The following is a 6,957-nucleotide window of genomic DNA, read 5'->3' on the forward strand; positions in this document are numbered from 1 at the left end:
CTGAAACTCTTCAAATAAACCATTCCTCTGCAGATGATCTGTTAGCTGTTTGACAACTACTCTTTCAAGGATTTTTGATATGAAAGGAAGGTTGGAGATTGGCCTATAATTAGCTAAGACTGCTGGGTCTAGAGATGCTTTTTGAGTAAAGGTTTAACTACAGCTAGCTTGAAGGCCTGTGGTACATAGCCGATTATTAGAGATAGGTCTATCATATTTAAGATCGAAGAATTAATTAATGGCAGGACTTCTTTGAGCAGTTTTGTAGGAATGGGGTCTAAAAGACACGTTGATGGTTTGGAGGAAGTAATTATTGAAGTTAACTCAGAAAGATCAATTGGAGAAAAAGAGTCTAACTTAACATCAAGAGTAGCTCTAGATAATATTACATCTGTGGGATGATTATTGGTAATTTTTTCTCTAATGATTAAAATTTTATTTGTGAAGAAGTTCATGAAGTCATTACTAGTTAATGTTAAAGGGATGGTTGGCTCAAAAGAGCTCTGACTTTTTGTCAGCCTGGCTACAGTGCTGAAGAGAAACCTGGGGTTGTTCTTATTTTCTTCAATCAGTGACGAATAGTAAGATGTTCTTGCTTTGCGGAGGCCTTTCTTATAAAGCAGCAAACTTATTCTCCAGGCTAAATGAGGATCCTCTAAATTTGTGACACGCCATTTCCTCTCCAGCTTACGAGTCATCTGCTTTAGGGTATGTGTTTGAGAATTATACCACGGAGTCAGGTACTTCTGATTAGAGACCTTAGTTTTCACAGGAGCTACAGTATCCAGAGTCGTACGTAGTGAGGAGGTGAAATTAGGCAGAAGTCACTTGGATGAGTGAGGAAACATTTTTCCCACTGAAAACACTACGTCCAGATGAACAGAATCTAGTGGTTTGCAATACTGCTTATTTTGGTATCGATCCGATACCAAGTAAATACCGGCAAATATCAACGATACCGATACTTTTCAACAAATAAAGTGCATGCCTCATTGATTTGCTAAGTCTCAATTAATTTTCATGACCTTAAGTGTTTTGTATGTTTCCTTTTTTATTATTAAATAGTTAAAACTAGGATATAATTAGGACAAAGTTTATAATTAAATAGAACTTGCTTTATCTTTTTTTTCTTAAATCTTAAATAAAAAGTGCAGCAAACCAATAAGCAAATTAGATCAAGCAAGTACTGTTGAGAAACTAAAATACAAAAATTACAGATAAAAAGTTCTCAACAACAAAAACAACAACTGGAAAAAATATAAATAATATGTAAACAACTTAACAACCCCAAAAGCATCTAAGTCACGTCACGTGACGGCGCAACATCTAAACACAAAAGGAGGGGGAGCAAAGTGTGTCTGCTCTGCGCTGACACCGGAGCGGCGTGTCCGGCGACCTGGATGGGAGAGTAGAAGAAGACAGCAAGTTAAAAGCAAGACAAAAGAAAACAAATCATCAAAGTAAATCAAGGAAGAACCAAAACAATTGTGCTGCCATTCGTTGCTGATGCTGAATGGCAGCACAAACCAGTAGCAGCTTCTTGTGTCAGCATTCCCGTGAGTCAAAGCAGACACATCCCCAACTTTAAACCATTAAAAAACCACTTCAGAGTTTTAATTTTTTTGCTATTTTGCATTTTAACATGTGACTGACCTTTGAGATAACCTCAAGGAACTGCAGCCTTCCTGCTTCATATCCAGTCATCATACCCCTGCCCAAACCAGAGCGTTTACAGTAATGAGAATTCATAAGGTGGACAAACTCCTGCTGTAAGCTACATGAGAGACAAGGCAGACCACACCAGTTGCTCAAAGTACATGTACAAAAATAGTTTAAGAGTTAGATGAGGCAAAATGCAAAAGTTTTATATTTGACAAGCTCCCAGCAGCCATCACAAATACACAATTTTTAAGCATGACTTGCAATATTTGTTTTTAAGTCCAACTAAAGGAAAATGTGGAAATTTGCCCTTGGAACGGCGATGGATCTTCATCCTGGAATACTGATCTAATCACTGTGCACATTTATCTGCTCCAGCCAGTTTGTTTACCCGTGCGAGTCTGATTTTTCGGAAACTCGGCAGATAAATGGTGGCAAAGGTGGATTACCCCACGGGCTGTTATGACGACGGTCACAAATCATTTCAGTTTGATGGTTGGCTGGAACCACATCCCCAAACAAGGAACAAAATCAAATTGATGATGAGACACTTCGGATGGAACCGGAGACAGAGAGGCGTCTCAGGAACGTACCTCAGGAAACTGGTAGTCCGCTACTCACTGCAACCAACTGAAGACGGAAATTTTCCTACACAGTATGGAAGCTGTTGTGTTAGACGTGGACCCACATATGTTCATGGAATAGAGTAGCTGCAGATTTGGATCTAAAACATAGATGCTTGGCTTTAATAAACACTGCTGCCCGAAAAATCACATGGAAGAAGAGACTTAGCTTAGGTTGTCATACACAAATAAAGAGCTGTTAACTCTATAGCCTGAGCAGAAAGCTATCCAGAACATACACGCTTAACAATCCAACTATCCGCTGTATTATCCAGGTATTCTAGAGAGTATACAACAATCAAAATTGGCTTTCATGATTACTTATTTGATAAAGCCCATTTGCCATTTGAAAATCCATAATGACTGCCAACTCTCAAAAAGACTACACTTAAAAGTCATATCATACTTCATTTGCAGTCTTTGCTGTTGCAGAAATCTCCCATAGATTTCCATTCAGGATTCTTTGAGTGTGGTTTCGCCTCAATTCACGATGTCTCTGAAAGCTTTACTACATAAAGTGAGGTGTCGCGACACTGTTGAGGATCGTTGAATGATATTAGCCTACATTGATGCTGACAGGTCAGCTGAACTTTAGGAAAAATGATTAGTAAGTGCTTCAATTTCAAGTAGCCAGATGACACAGATAAAGGATGCACGTATCCACTTATATAGCGGGACATATAATATCTGTACATAATACACAAAAAACTAAAGAGAAACGCTGGACAATGGTTAAAAAGCGGAAGAATAAAGTGCAGGGAAAGTGAAAAGGCTACAGGAGAGAAGGGGAGATGGAGAGAGAAAAAAGAGAAGTGTAGAAAAGGGTTTTGTAATCTGGGTATAGTGGTGTTGTGCCGTCTCCATGGTGACAGGCACAAAGGCCCGTGGTTGGCCATTGATGGCTAATTGTATTCTTCACAGCTCTTTTGTTAATTGTTGTCTGCCCAGCTCCCACTTCCTGCTGGGCCACGGCACAAAGCCACGAACAGGAGGGATTAGAAATGGCACATCAGCTTCCCCAATGCACAGCCAACCTCTCTCTACCTCATTCTCTCCCTCTCTTTCATTCTCTCGCTTTCTTTCTGTTTCTCTCTCCCTCTTTCTGTCCCCACAGAGCCGCACCTCCTTTTATCTGCTCCTCACTGTGTGCACTCCCATGACCTCAGAGAGTCCTTCTTTCCTTCTTTACCTTTCATTCTTTCTTCATATGAGGTCTTCACTTCTTTACTCGCACTTATGTGATGTTGGCTTGATTCTTGCTTCTTTACCTACAACACTGTCACAGTTAGCCACACAGATACAATAAGATAACATTACTGTAGAGCATAACCACATTCATGTCTTTCAGTCATGGCAGGCTTGGCTGTTCACCATCACATGGGAAATACGGACTGATGACAACTTTTCACAATTAAAGGACAGTACAAAAAAAGCACTGCTCAAACACAAGATTTGCATATGATGGTTGAAAGATAAGTTAATTTATATAATCTTCATCAGAGGCAGAGGAAGAAGAATGTTCTTGGAGCCAGCCACAGTGTGTCCAATATAAACTGTGATCATTTAAAACTCATTGGATTCTTAAATGCATTCTCTGGGAGATGTAAATTGCTACCTGGATTGTTTTCAGCGGCAAAGTGTTTCTCAGTGAAAGGAACCGGAGCGTTTTTGAACTAGCCTGAAGTTACAGTGAAATGGTGCGAGACTAAGATGCTGTTGTGTGTGTTACGTCCAAAAATGTTTGAATTTATGTGAGGCAAAGGCCAGTGCCCCTGCTACACGTTAATACAGTCTGGTAGACTGGTAGGTGACACAGTAGAGAATCTCCACCTATCCAAAAACGTGTGTTGTAACTAATCATAAATGGTAAATGGCCTGCATTTGTATAGCGCTTTACTCAGTCCCTAAGGACCCCAAAGCGCTTTACACTACATTCAGTCATTCACCCATTCACACACACATTCACACACTGGCAATGGCAAGCTACATTGTAGCCACAGCTGCCCTGGGGCGCACTGACAGAGGCATAACTATAAAAAAAAGCATAATGTAATTTTAACTTATATATCAGTAAATACTTAACTACTACACGAGTGCTTCCAGTTCATTGGAGGGAGGCGGTGCTAGCATATATCACAGGACTTTTAGGCTTTTATCTTTTATTTCAATGTGTGTTTTTCTGCCCTGCATTTCGTTGCCCTGTACCTGTGCATGTGCAATGACAATAAAGTTGAATTCTATTCTATTCTATTCTATTCTATTCTATTCTATTCTATTCTACAAATACTGATTTGTCCTCACTCCGAAGTCATCACATACTGATGCTTGGACAGTAAGCGTCACACTGTAACCCACTGCGCACCTACTTAATGCCACCTTTCAATGTGCAGACATTGAGGGGTTCGACATGTTTCTGTCTGAAATAAACAGCATCTGCTGGTGCTGGCATGGACATGGACGTGTAACCTTTGTAACATTGTAACACTGTTAGTTTAATCTTATTCTGCTATCTTATTGCTACCTTTATATACTGCTGTTTTAAACTGCTAGTTTACTGGTAGTTTATACTGCTAGCTTACTGCTAGCATTATATACTCCTACCTTAATCTGAAAGAATGTATTTATTAAAACTACTACCAACAAACAAAATAAACACACAAACCTCAGAGCTGAAAACTAAGACTTTCAAGCAAATGTTGAGGAGTAAATGCTGTGCCTGCTGATAAAGAATTATCCCTGCTTGATGCAGCTAACACTGCTAGCAAGAGACAAGGTAATTGCTGTTAGCTTGCAGCAATGTTTACAAGAAATCTGCTAAATTTTAAATCCAGCATTTTACCTGGATATTTGTAATGTAGTTGTGCTCCTGCTGTGTAAAACAAACCAGCCGTGTATGGTAACAGCTGAACACAGCTAACACTTCTGTTCTTCACTTTTAAACTTCCATCACTATGATTTATTCTTGTTTTTTCTGCCCTCAGTCATTGGGTTATTCTTTATGTTGTCACTGCCGAGCGTGATTTTGTTGCAAAACCCTTACTTACCCTAAAGTTTTTTTGTTTTGTTTTTTTAAAAAAAGTGATCTGGATAGGAGTCAAACTCCTGTTTTTTTTTCTTCATCACGCATAAAAAGAGACGCTGAAGGTGTACAGTTTCATTCAACACATGGCAAGTAGTGTTCAGTTCAGTTCAGTTCATTTTTATTTCAAACATTTCAAACATGTGCCTTCACAATCATTACAAAGTATTATTCCATTATTTGTTTGAAAAGGAGTAGGCAGAAGTATTTACTTATTTGTCCCTACCCCCTCAAGTTTTACCTCTCATTCATTTAATTGTTTGTTTGTTTTTTAGTCTTAAAAGTGTGACTGACTAAGAGACAGTGTCTAGTGAGCTAAGAGGTAGAAAGTGTTTCAAATAGTGGATACATACAGCACCCACCAAAAGTATTTGCACTTTACTGTTAGCATACTTTTAGAGGATATTCTAAGGAGCTTAGAAAGAAAAGTGTCTGGACTTCTTTAAGTTGCTTGAAGACGTTAAACCTCTCATCCGAGAAGCTTCTTCAGTTCTAAGAGTCAAATGAGTCCCAGATTTACAGGATATTGTACATGGAGTGGGGAAAAGCCCTGAAAAAAAAATATAGGAATAGTTTTACACCACACTTGTTAAGCATGACAGACTTCTTTGATCAAAAGGTGGAAATTTTAAAAATGACAAGCGGTCAAATCGAACTGAATATCGACAGTATTGATACCAATACTAAAATATTGATATAAGTATCAGATCAATGGTGGCAAAGTATCAATACTTTAAATTCAGTAGCAGACCTCTGAATTCTGTTAAATATTTTTTTATTCATGTATTTATTTTTAAAAAAAAACACACCTCAAACAAACACTCAGAAACAAACACTTTTGTGTCGTGTTTTTTGTTTTGACTGTCAGATCTATTTTATTCATTGCTTGTCTGACACATTTAAAAAAAATCACAGTGTTTAAAACGTGTGATATCGGCATTTAGTGGCATTTTTGTGGCATTTATTTGGTATTGGCTCAATACCAAATTTTGCAGTATGGCACAGCGCTGAATAAAGAAAGCCTCTGTCAACAAAGATCACTCTTTGAATCAACCCAGGCTCACTCATGATCACCCCTCCCCCTTCTAATAATCTTTACTCAGTCCCGAAGACGTTTGAAAGCGCAACTTTACACGCTCTGTAATCTCATGACATTTTAAAGAGCGACCAACTAATCACTGATAACAGATTAGCTTGTAATGAAAATGACTACTAACTGCATTCTCTCTCTTTATTTATTTATTTATTTTATATGTACTTGTAAAGTTAAACGACCCTGCCGGTATCTTTGCTATTAAGTCTTGCTTATTGGATTGGTTATGGATCTAAGAGGGAGAGAAGAGGCCGTCAGTTGGTGAGGTCTCTCCAATCAATAGTCATTAACAGTGTAGTCAATGTGCGTTTCAATAGACACGGGAGCCAGTAACAGATTATCGACTCTCTCTCCCTTGATACACTCGTGTGTGTGTGTGTGAGTGTTCTCACAGCCGCCACCTGGAAATTAGTCCCTCTCCCTTTAAGTGGGAGGTGAGCTGCAGGGCGCTGGGGACGGTGAGAGTTGGAAACCCAGACAAGCAAACAGAAAGTCACCGGGAG

General features: G+C 38.9%; 1 protein-coding gene across 2 annotated transcripts in view; it reads left to right on the plus strand.

Annotated features, from left to right (window-relative positions):
- Positions 1–6,857: 6,857 nt before the first annotated feature.
- Positions 6,858–6,957, plus strand: part of sox13 (SRY-box transcription factor 13) — a 51,412-nt gene continuing 51,312 nt past the window's right edge. For both annotated transcript variants that reach the window (XM_026169005.1, XM_026169004.1), the window contains exon 1: positions 6,858–6,957. This exon is cut by the window's right edge and continues 286 nt beyond it. The gene's annotated coding sequence lies outside the window, so the exon portion shown is untranslated.

Source organism: Astatotilapia calliptera, chromosome 5 (assembly GCF_900246225.1).
Source record: "Astatotilapia calliptera chromosome 5, fAstCal1.2, whole genome shotgun sequence".
NCBI classification, from domain to species: Eukaryota; Metazoa; Chordata; class Actinopteri; order Cichliformes; family Cichlidae; genus Astatotilapia; species Astatotilapia calliptera.